Source organism: Ornithodoros turicata, unplaced genomic scaffold (genome assembly GCF_037126465.1).
Source record: "Ornithodoros turicata isolate Travis unplaced genomic scaffold, ASM3712646v1 Chromosome54, whole genome shotgun sequence".
Lineage (NCBI taxonomy): Eukaryota > Metazoa > Arthropoda > Arachnida > Ixodida > Argasidae > Ornithodoros > Ornithodoros turicata.
This window is the reverse complement of record NW_026999382.1, coordinates 748,960-760,810: the sequence shown is the minus strand read 5'-3', so window position 1 is coordinate 760,810 and position 11,851 is coordinate 748,960.

Genomic DNA, 11,851 nt, shown 5'->3' with positions numbered 1-11,851 from the left:
AAACTATGAAAGGTGCAGACTTTGCAGACTTTCAAGCACTTCCCAAGACATGATTGGAGAAGCTAAAGTTGTGAACCATAAAAACTTTCTGACAGTTCTAATGCAAACATTATACAAATTTCTAGCATGCATTATGAAATTGCACTAGAACTTTTCCAGAACGCCATTGCAGAAACTATGAAAGGTGCAGACTTTGCAACTTTAAAAGTATCTTACAGTTCGGATGCCAACTTTACATACATTTCCAGCATGCATTATGAAATTGCACTGGCACTTCCCAGAACATGACTGCAGAAGCTATAAAGTTGTGAACCATAAAAACCTCCTGACAGTTCTAATGCAAACATTATATACATTTTCAGTATGCATTATGAAATTGCACTAACACTTTCCCAGAACGTCATTGCAGAAACTATGAAAGGTGCAGCTTTGCAGACTTTAAAAGTCTCTTGCAGTTCGGATGCCAACTTTACATACATTTCCAGCATCCATTATGAAATTGCACTGGCACTTCCCAGAACATGACTGCAGAAGCTATAGAGTTGTGAACCATAAAAACCTCCTGACAGTTCTAATGCAAACATTATATACATTTTCAGCATGCATTATGAAATTGCACTAACACTTTCCCAGAACGTCATTGCAGAAACTATGAAAGGTGCAGCTTTGCAGACTTTAAAAGTCTCTTACAGTTCGGATGCCAACTTTACACACATTTCCAGCATGCATTATGAGATTGCACTGGCACTTCCCAGAACATGACTGTGAACCATAAAAACTTCCTGACAGTTCTAATGCAAACATTATACAAATTTCTAGCATGCATTATGAAATTCCACTAGCACTTTTCCACAACGTCATTGCAGAAACTATGAAACGTGCAGACTTTGCAGACTTTCAAAGTCTCTTACAGTTCGGATGCCAACTTTACATACATTTCCAGTATGCATAATGAAATTTCACTGGCACTCCCCAGAACATGACTCCAGAAGCTATAGAGTTGTGAACCATAAAACCCTCCTGACAGTTCTAATGCAAACATTATATACATTTTCAGCATGCATTATGAAATTGCACTAGCAGTTTTCCAGAACGTCATTGCAGAAACTATGAAAGGTGCAGCTTTGCAGACATTAAAAGTCTCTTACAGTTCGGATGCCAACTTTACATACATTTCCAGCATGCATTATGAGATTGCACTGGCACTTCCAAGAACATTACTGCAGAAGCTAAAGTTGTGAACCATAAAAACCTCCTGACAGTTCTAATGCAAACATTGCACACATTTCTAGCATGCATTATGAAATTGCATAGCACTTTTCCAGAACGTCATTGCAGAAACTATGAAAGGTGCAGACTTTGCAGATTTTAAAAGTATCTTACAGTTCGGATGCCAACTTTACACACATTTCCAGCATGCATTATGAAATTGCACTGGCATTTCCCAGAACATGACTGCAGAAGCTATAAAGTTGTGAACCATAAACACTTCCTGACAGTTCTAATGCAAACATTATACAAATTTCTAGCATGCATTATGAAATTGCACTAGCACTTTTCCAGAACGTCATTGCAGAAACTATGAAAGGTGCAGACTTTGCAGACTTTCAAGCACTTCCCAAGACATGATTGGAGAAGCTAAAGTTGTGAACCATAAAAACTTTCTGACAGTTCTAATGTAAACATTATACAAATTTCTAGCATGCATTATGAAATTGCACTAGAACTTTTCCAGAACGCCATTGCAGAAACTATGAAAGGTGCAGACTTTGCAACTTTAAAAGTATCTTACAGTTCGGATGCCAACTTTACATACATTTCCAGCATGCATTATGAAATTGCACTGGCACTTCCCAGAACATGACTGCAGAAGCTATAAAGTTGTGAACCATAAAAACCTCCTGACAGTTCTAATGCAAACATTATATACATTTTCAGTATGCATTATGAAATTGCACTAACACTTTCCCAGAACGTCATTGCAGAAACTATGAAAGGTGCAGCTTTGCAGACTTTAAAAGTCTCTTGCAGTTCGGATGCCAACTTTACATACATTTCCAGCATGCATTATGAGATTGCACTGGCACTTCCCAGAACATGACTGTGAACCATAAAAACTTCCTGACAGTTCTAATGCAAACATTATACAAATTTCTAGCATGCATTATGAAATTGCACTAGCACTTTTCCAGAACGTCATTGCAGAAACTATGAAAGGTTCAGACTTTGCAGACTTTCAAGCAATTCCCAAGACATGGTTGGAGAAGCTAAAGTTGTGAACCATAAAAACTTCCTGACAGTTCTAATGCAAACATTATACACATTTCTAGCATGCATTATGAAATTGCACTAGAACTTTTCCAGAACGTCATTGCAGAAACTATGAAAGGTGCAGACTTTGTAACTTTAAAAGTATCTTACAGTTCGGATGCCAACTTTACGTACATTTCCAGCATGCATTATGAAATTGCACTGGCACTTTCCCAGAACGTCATTGCAGAAACTATGAAAGGTGCAGCTTTGCAGACTTTAAAAGTCTCTTACAGTTCGCATGCCAACTTTACATACATTTCCATCATGCATTATGAGATTATACTGGCACTTCCCAGAACATTACTGCAGAAGCTAAAGTTGTGAACCATAAAAACCTCCTGACAGTTCTAATGCAAACATTGCACACATTTCTAGCATGCATTATGAAATTGCATAGCACTTTTCCAGAACGTCATTGCAGAAACTATGAAAGGTGCAGACTTTGCAGATTTTAAAAGTATCTTACAGTTCGGATGCCAACTTTACACACATTTCCAGCATGCATTATGAAATTGCACTGGCACTTCCCAGAACATGACTGCAGAACATATAAAGTTGTGAACCATAAACACTTCCTGACAGTTCTAATGCAAACATTATACAAATTTCTAGCATGCATTATGAAATTGCACTAGCACTTTTCCAGAACGTCATTGCAGAAACTATGAAAGGTGCAGACTTTGCAGACTTTCAAGCACTTCCCAAGACATGATTGGAGAAGCTAAAGTTGTGAACCATAAAAACTTTCTGACAGTTCTAATGCAAACATTATACAAATTTCTAGCATGCATTATGAAATTGCACTAGAACTTTTCCAGAACGCCATTGCAGAAACTATGAAAGGTGCAGACTTTGCAACTTTAAAAGTATCTTACAGTTCGGATGCCAACTTTACATACATTTCCAGCATGCATTATGAAATTGCACTGGCACTTCCCAGAACATGACTGCAGAAGCTATAAAGTTGTGAACCATAAAAACCTCCTGACAGTTCTAATGCAAACATTATATACATTTTCAGTATGCATTATGAAATTGCACTAACACTTTCCCAGAACGTCATTGCAGAAACTATGAAAGGTGCAGCTTTGCAGACTTTAAAAGTCTCTTGCAGTTCGGATGCCAACTTTACATACATTTCCAGCATGCATTATGAGATTGCACTGGCACTTCCCAGAACATGACTGTGAACCATAAAAACTTCCTGACAGTTCTAATGCAAACATTATACAAATTTCTAGCATGCATTATGAAATTGCACTAGCACTTTTCCAGAACGTCATTGCAGAAACTATGAAAGGTGCAGACTTTGCAGACTTTCAAGCAATTCCCAAGACATGATTGGAGAAGCTAAAGTTGTGAACCATAAAAACTTCCTGACAGTTCTAATGCAAACATTATACACGTTTCTAGCATGCATTATGAAATTGCACTAGAACTTTTCCAGAACGTCATTGCAGAAACTATGAAAGGTGCAGACTTTGCAACTTTAAAAGTATCTTACAGTTCGGATGCCAACTTTACGTACATTTCCAGCATGCATTATGAAATTGCACTGTCACTTTCCCAGAACGTCATTGCAGAAACTATGAAAGGTGCAGCTTTGCAGACTTTAAAAGTCTCTTACAGTTCGCATGCCAGCTTTACATACATTTCCAGCATGCATTATGAAATTGCACTGGCACTCCCCAGAACATGACTCAGAAGCTATAAAGTTGTGAACCATAAAAACCTCCTGACAGTTCTAATGCAAAGATTATACACATTTCTAGCATGCATTATGAAATTGCACTAGTACTTTTCGAGAACGTCATTGCAGAAACTATGAAAGGTGCAGAATTTGCAGACTTTAAAAGTCTCTTACAGTTCGGATGCCAACTTTACATACATTTCCAGCATGCATTATGAAATTGCACTGGCACTTCCCAGAACATGACTGCAGAAGCTAGTTGTGAACCATAAAAACCTCCTGACAGTTCTAATGCAAACATTATACACATTTCTAGCATGCATTATGAAATTGCACTAGCAGTTTTCCAGAACGTCATTGCAGAAACTATGAAAGGTGCAGACTTCGCAGACTTTAAAAGTCTCTTACAGTTCGGATGCCAACTTTACATACATTTCCTGCATGCATTATGAAATTGTACTGGCACTTCCCAGAACATGACTGCAGAAGCTATAAAGTTGTGAACCATAAAAACCTCCTGACAGTTGTAATGCAAACATTATATAGATTTTCAGCATGCATTATGAAATTGCACTAGCACTTTCCCAGAACGTCATTGCACAAACTATGAAAGGTGCAGCTTTGCAGGCTTTAAAAGTCTCTTACAGTTCGGATGCCAACTTTACATACATTTCCATCATGCATTATGAGATTATACTGGCACTTCCCAGAACATGACTGCAGAAGCTAAAGTTGTGAACCATAAACACTTCCTGACAGTTCTAATGCAAACATTATATACATTTTCAGCATGCATTATGAAATCGCACTAGCACTTTCCCAGAACGTCATTGCAGAAACGATGAAAAGTGCAGACTTTGCATACTTTCAAAGTCTCTTACAGTTGGGATGCCAACTTTACATACATTTCCAGTATGCATTATGAAATTTCACTTGCACTTCCCAGAACGTCAATGCAGAAACTATGAAAGGTGCAGCTTTGCAGACTTTAAAAGTCTCTTACAGTTCGGATGCCAACTTTACATACATTTCCAGCATGCATTATGAGATTGCACTGGCACTTCCCAAGACATGATTGGAGAAGCTAAAGTTGTGAACCATAAAAACTTCCTGACAGTTCTAATGCAAACATTATACACATTTTCAGCATGCATTATGAAATTGCACTAGCACTTTCCCAGAACGTCATTGCAGAAACTATGAAAGGTGCAGACTTTGCAGACTTTAAAAGTCTCTTACAGTTCGGATGCCAACTTTACATACATTTCCAGCATGCATTATGAGATTGCACTGGCACTTCCCAGAACATGACTGTGAACCATAAAAACTTCCTGACAGTTCTAATGCAAACATTATACAAATTTCTAGCATGCATTATGAAATTGCACTAGCACTTTCGCAGAACGTCATTGCAGAAACTATGAAAAGTGCAGACTTTGCAGACTTTCAAAGTCTCTTACAGTTCGGATGCCAACTTTACATACATTTCTAGTATGCATTATGAAATTTCACTGGCACTTCCCAGAACATGACTCCAGAAGCTATAGAGTTGTGAACCATAAAACCTCCTGACAGTTCTAATGCAAACATTACATACATTTTCAGCATGCATTATTAAATTGCACTAGCACTTTCCCAGAACGTCATTGCACAAACTATGAAAGGTGCAGCTTTGCAGACTTTAAAAGTCTCTTACAGTTCGGATGCCAACTTTTCATACATTTCCAGCATGCATTATGAGATTGCACTGGCACTTCCCAGAACATGACCGTGAACCATAAAAACTTCCTGACAGTTCTAATGCAAACATTATACAAATTTCTATCATGCATTATGAAATTGCACTAGCACTTTTCCAGAACGTCATTGCAGAAACTATGAAAGGTGCAGACTTTGCAGACTTTCAAGCACTTCCCAAGACATGATTGGAGAAGCTAAAGTTGTGAACCATAAAAACTTCCTGACAGTTCTAATGCAAACATTATACAAATTTCTAGCATGCATTATGAAATTGCACTAGAACTTTTCCAGAACGTCATTGCAGAAACTATGAAAAGTGCAGACTTTGCAGACTTTCAAAGTCTCTTACAGTTGGGATGCCAACTTTACATACATTTCCAGTATGCATTATGAAATTTCACTTGCACTTCCCAGAACGTCAATGCAGAAACTATGAAAGGTGCAGCTTTGCAGACTTTAAAAGTCTCTTACAGTTCGGATGCCAACTTTACATACATTTCCAGCATACATTATGAGATTGCACTGGCACTTCCCAAGACATGATTGGAGAAGCTAAAGTTGTGAACCATAAAAACTTCCTGACAGTTCTAATGCAAACATTATACACATTTTCAGCATGCATTATGAAATTGCACTAGCACTTTCCCAGAACGTCATTGCAGAAACTATGAAACGTGCAGACTTTGCAGACTTTCAAAGTCTCTTACAGTTCGGATGCCAACTTTACATACATTTCCAGTATGCATTATGAAATTTCACTGGCACTTCCCAGAACATGACTCCAGAAGCTATAGAGTTGTGAACCATAAAAACCTCCTGACAGTTCTAATGCAAACATTATATACATTTTCAGCATGCATTATGAAATTGCACTAGCAGTTTTCCAGAACGTCATTGCAGAAACTATGAAAGGTGCAGCTTTGCAGACATTAAAAGTCTCTTACAGTTCGGATGCCAACTTTACATACATTTCCAGCATGCATTATGAGATTGCACTGGCACTTCCAAGAACATTACTGGAGAAGCTAAAGTTGTGAACCATAAAAACCTCCTGACAGTTCTAATGCAAACATTGCACACATTTCTAGCATGCATTATGAAATTGCATAGCACTTTTCCAGAACGTCATTGCAGAAACTATGAAAGGTGCAGACTTTGCAGACTTTCAAGCACTTCCCAAGACATGATTGGAGAAGCTAAAGTTGTGAACCATAAAAACTTCCTGACAGTTCTAATGCAAACATTATACAAATTTCTAGCATGCATTATGAAATTGCACTAGAACTTTCCCAGAACGTCATTGCAGAAACTATGAAAGGTGCAGACTTTGCAGACTTTAAAAGTCTCTTACAGTTTGGATGCCAACTTTACCTACATTCCCAGCATGCATTATGAAATCGCACTGGCACTTCCCAGAACATGACTGCAGAAGCTATAAAGTTGTGAACCATAAAAACCTCCTGACAGTTCTAATGCAAACATTATACACATTTCTAGCATGCATTATGAAATTGCACTAGCAGTTTTCCAGAACGTCATTGCAGAAACTATGAAAGGTGCAGACTTTGCAGACTTTAAAAGTCTCTTACAGTTCGGATGCCAACTTTACATACATTTCCAGCATGCATTATGAAATTGCACTGGCACTTCCCTGAACATGACTGCAGAAGCTATAGAGTTGTGAACCATAAAAACCTCCTGACAGTTCTAATGCAAACATTATATACATTTTCAGTATGCATTATGAAATTGCACTAACACTTTCCCAGAACGTCATTGCAGAAACTATGAAAGGTGCAGCTTTGCAGACTTTAAAAGTCTCTTACAGTTCGGATGCCAACTTTTCATACATTTCCAGCATGCATTATGAGATTGCACTGGCACTTCCCAGAACATGACCGTGAACCATAAAAACTTCCTGACAGTTCTAATGCAAACATTATACAAATTTCTATCATGCATTATGAAATTGCACTAGCACTTTTCCAGAACGTCATTGCAGAAACTATGAAAGGTGCAGACTTTGCAGACTTTCAAGCACTTCCCAAGACATGATTGGAGAAGCTAAAGTTGTGAACCATAAAAACTTCCTGACAGTTCTAATGCAAACATTATACAAATTTCTAGCATGCATTATGAAATTGCACTAGAACTTTTCCAGAACGTCATTGCAGAAACTATGAAAAGTGCAGACTTTGCAGACTTTCAAAGTCTCTTACAGTTGGGATGCCAACTTTACATACATTTCCAGTATGCATTATGAAATTTCACTTGCACTTCCCAGAACGTCAATGCAGAAACTATGAAAGGTGCAGCTTTGCAGACTTTAAAAGTCTCTTACAGTTCGGATGCCAACTTTACATACATTTCCAGCATACATTATGAGATTGCACTGGCACTTCCCAAGACATGATTGGAGAAGCTAAAGTTGTGAACCATAAAAACTTCCTGACAGTTCTAATGCAAACATTATACACATTTTCAGCATGCATTATGAAATTGCACTAGCACTTTCCCAGAACGTCATTGCAGAAACTATGAAACGTGCAGACTTTGCAGACTTTCAAAGTCTCTTACAGTTCGGATGCCAACTTTACATACATTTCCAGTATGCATTATGAAATTTCACTGGCACTTCCCAGAACATGACTCCAGAAGCTATAGAGTTGTGAACCATAAAAACCTCCTGACAGTTCTAATGCAAACATTATATACATTTTCAGCATGCATTATGAAATTGCACTAGCAGTTTTCCAGAACGTCATTGCAGAAACTATGAAAGGTGCAGCTTTGCAGACATTAAAAGTCTCTTACAGTTCGGATGCCAACTTTACATACATTTCCAGCATGCATTATGAGATTGCACTGGCACTTCCAAGAACATTACTGGAGAAGCTAAAGTTGTGAACCATAAAAACCTCCTGACAGTTCTAATGCAAACATTGCACACATTTCTAGCATGCATTATGAAATTGCATAGCACTTTTCCAGAACGTCATTGCAGAAACTATGAAAGGTGCAGACTTTGCAGACTTTCAAGCACTTCCCAAGACATGATTGGAGAAGCTAAAGTTGTGAACCATAAAAACTTCCTGACAGTTCTAATGCAAACATTATACAAATTTCTAGCATGCATTATGAAATTGCACTAGAACTTTCCCAGAACGTCATTGCAGAAACTATGAAAGGTGCAGACTTTGCAGACTTTAAAAGTCTCTTACAGTTTGGATGCCAACTTTACCTACATTCCCAGCATGCATTATGAAATCGCACTGGCACTTCCCAGAACATGACTGCAGAAGCTATAAAGTTGTGAACCATAAAAACCTCCTGACAGTTCTAATGCAAACATTATACACATTTCTAGCATGCATTATGAAATTGCACTAGCAGTTTCCCAGAACGTCATTGCAGAAACTATGAAAGGTGCAGCTTTGCAGACTTTAAAAGTCTCTTACAGTTCGGATGCCAACTTTTCATACATTTCCAGCATGCATTATGAGATTGCACTGGCACTTCCCAGAACATCACTGTGAACCATAAAAACTTCCTGACAGTTCTAATGCAAACATTATACAAATTTCTATCATGCATTATGAAATTGCACTAGCACTTTTCCAGAACGTCATTGCAGAAACTATGAAAGGTGCAGACTTTGCAGACTTTCAAGCACTTCCCAAGACATGATTGGAGAAGCTAAAGTTGTGAACCATAAAAACTTCCTGACAGTTCTAATGCAAACATTATACAAATTTCTAGCATGCATTATGAAATTGCACTAGAACTTTTCCAGAACGTCATTGCAGAAACTATGAAAAGTGCAGACTTTGCAGACTTTCAAAGTCTCTTACAGTTGGGATGCCAACTTTACATACATTTCCAGTATGCATTATGAAATTTCACTTGCACTTCCCAGAACGTCATTGCAGAAACTATGAAAGGTGCAGACTTTGCAACTTTAAAAGTATCTTACAGTTCGGATGCCAACTTTACGTACATTTCCAGCATGCATTATGAAATTGCACTGGCACTTTCCCAGAACGTCATTGCAGAAACTATGAAAGGTGCAGCTTTGCAGACTTTAAAAGTCTCTTACAGTTCGCATGCCAACTTTACATACATTTCCAGCATGCATTATGAGATTGCACTGGCACTTCCCAAGACATGATTGGAGAAGCTAAAGTCGTGAACCATAAAAACTTCCTGACAGTTCTAATGCAAACATTATACACATTTCTAGCATGCATTATGAAATTGCACTAGCACTTTTCGAGAACGTCATTGCAGAAACTATGAAAGGTGCAGAATTTGCAGACTTTAAAAGTCTCTTACAGTTCGGATGCCAACTTTACATACATTTCCAGCATGCATTATGAAATTGCACTGGCACTTCCCAGAACATGACTGCAGAAGCTAGTTGTGAACCATAAAAACCTCCTGACAGTTCTAATGCAAACATTATACACATTTCTAGCATGCATTATGAAATTGCACTAGCAGTTTTCCAGAACGTCATTGCAGAAACTATGAAAGGTGCAGACTTTGCAGACTTTAAAAGTCTCTTACAGTTCGGATGCCAACTTTACATACATTTCCTGCAATCATTATGAAATTGTACTGGCACTTCCCAGAACATGACTGCAGAAGCTATAAAGTTGTGAACCATAAAAACCTCCTGACAGTTGTAATGCAAACATTATATAGATTTTCAGCATGCATTATGAAATTGCACTAGCACTTTCCCAGAACGTCATTGCACAAACTATGAAAGGTGCAGCTTTGCAGACTTTAAAAGTCTCTTACAGTTCGGATGCCAACTTTACATACATTTCCATCATGCATTATGAGATTATACTGCCACTTCCCAGAACATGACTGCAGAAGCTAAAGTTGTGAACCATAAACACTTCCTGACAGTTCTAATGCAAACATTATATACATTTTCAGCATGCATTATGAAATCGCACTAGCACTTTCCCAGAACGTCATTGCAGAAACGATGAAAAGTGCAGACTTTGCATACTTTCAAAGTCTCTTACAGTTGGGATGCCAACTTTACATACATTTCCAGTATGCATTATGAAATTTCACTTGCACTTCCCAGAACGTCAATGCAGAAACTATGAAAGGTGCAGCTTTGCAGACTTTAAAAGTCTCTTACAGTTCGGATGCCAACTTTACATACATTTCCAGCATGCATTATGAGATTGCACTGGCACTTCCCAAGACATGATTGGAGAAGCTAAAGTCGTGAACCATAAAAACTTCCTGACAGTTCTAATGCAAACATTATACACATTTTCAGCATGCATTATGAAATTGCACTAGCACTTTCCCAGAACGTCATTGCAGAAACTATGAAAGGTGCAGACTTTGCAGACTTTAAAAGTCTCTTACAGTTCGGATGCCAACTTTACATACATTTCCAGCATGCATTATGAGATTGCACTGGCACTTCCCAAGACATGATTGGAGAAGCTAAAGTCGTGAACCATAAAAACTTCCTGACAGTTCTAATGCAAACATTATACAAATTTCTAGCGTGCATTATGAAATTGCACTAGCACTTTTCCAGAACGTCATTGCAGAAACTATGAAAGGTGCAGACTTTGCAGACTTTCAAAGTCTCTTACAGTTCGGATGCCAACTTTACATACATTTCCAGTATGCATTATGAAATTGCACTGGCACTTCCAAGAACATGACTGCAGAAGCTATAAAGTTGTGAACCATAAAAACCTCCTGACAGTTCTAATGCAAACATTATACACATTTCTAGCATGCATTATGAAATTGCACTAGCAGTTTTCCAGAACGTCATTGCAGAAACTATGAAAGGTGCACACTTTGCAGACTTTAAAAGTATCTAACAGTTCGGTTGCCAACTTTACATACATTTCATCATGCATTATGAGATTATACTGGCACTTCCCAGAATATGACTGCAGAAGCTAAAGTTGTGAACCATAAACACTTCCTGACAGTTCTAATGCAAACATTATATACATTTTCAGCATGCATTATGAAATCGCACTAGCACTTTCCCAGAACATCATTGCAGAAACGATGAAAAGTGCAGACTTTGCATACTTTCAAAGTCTCTTACAG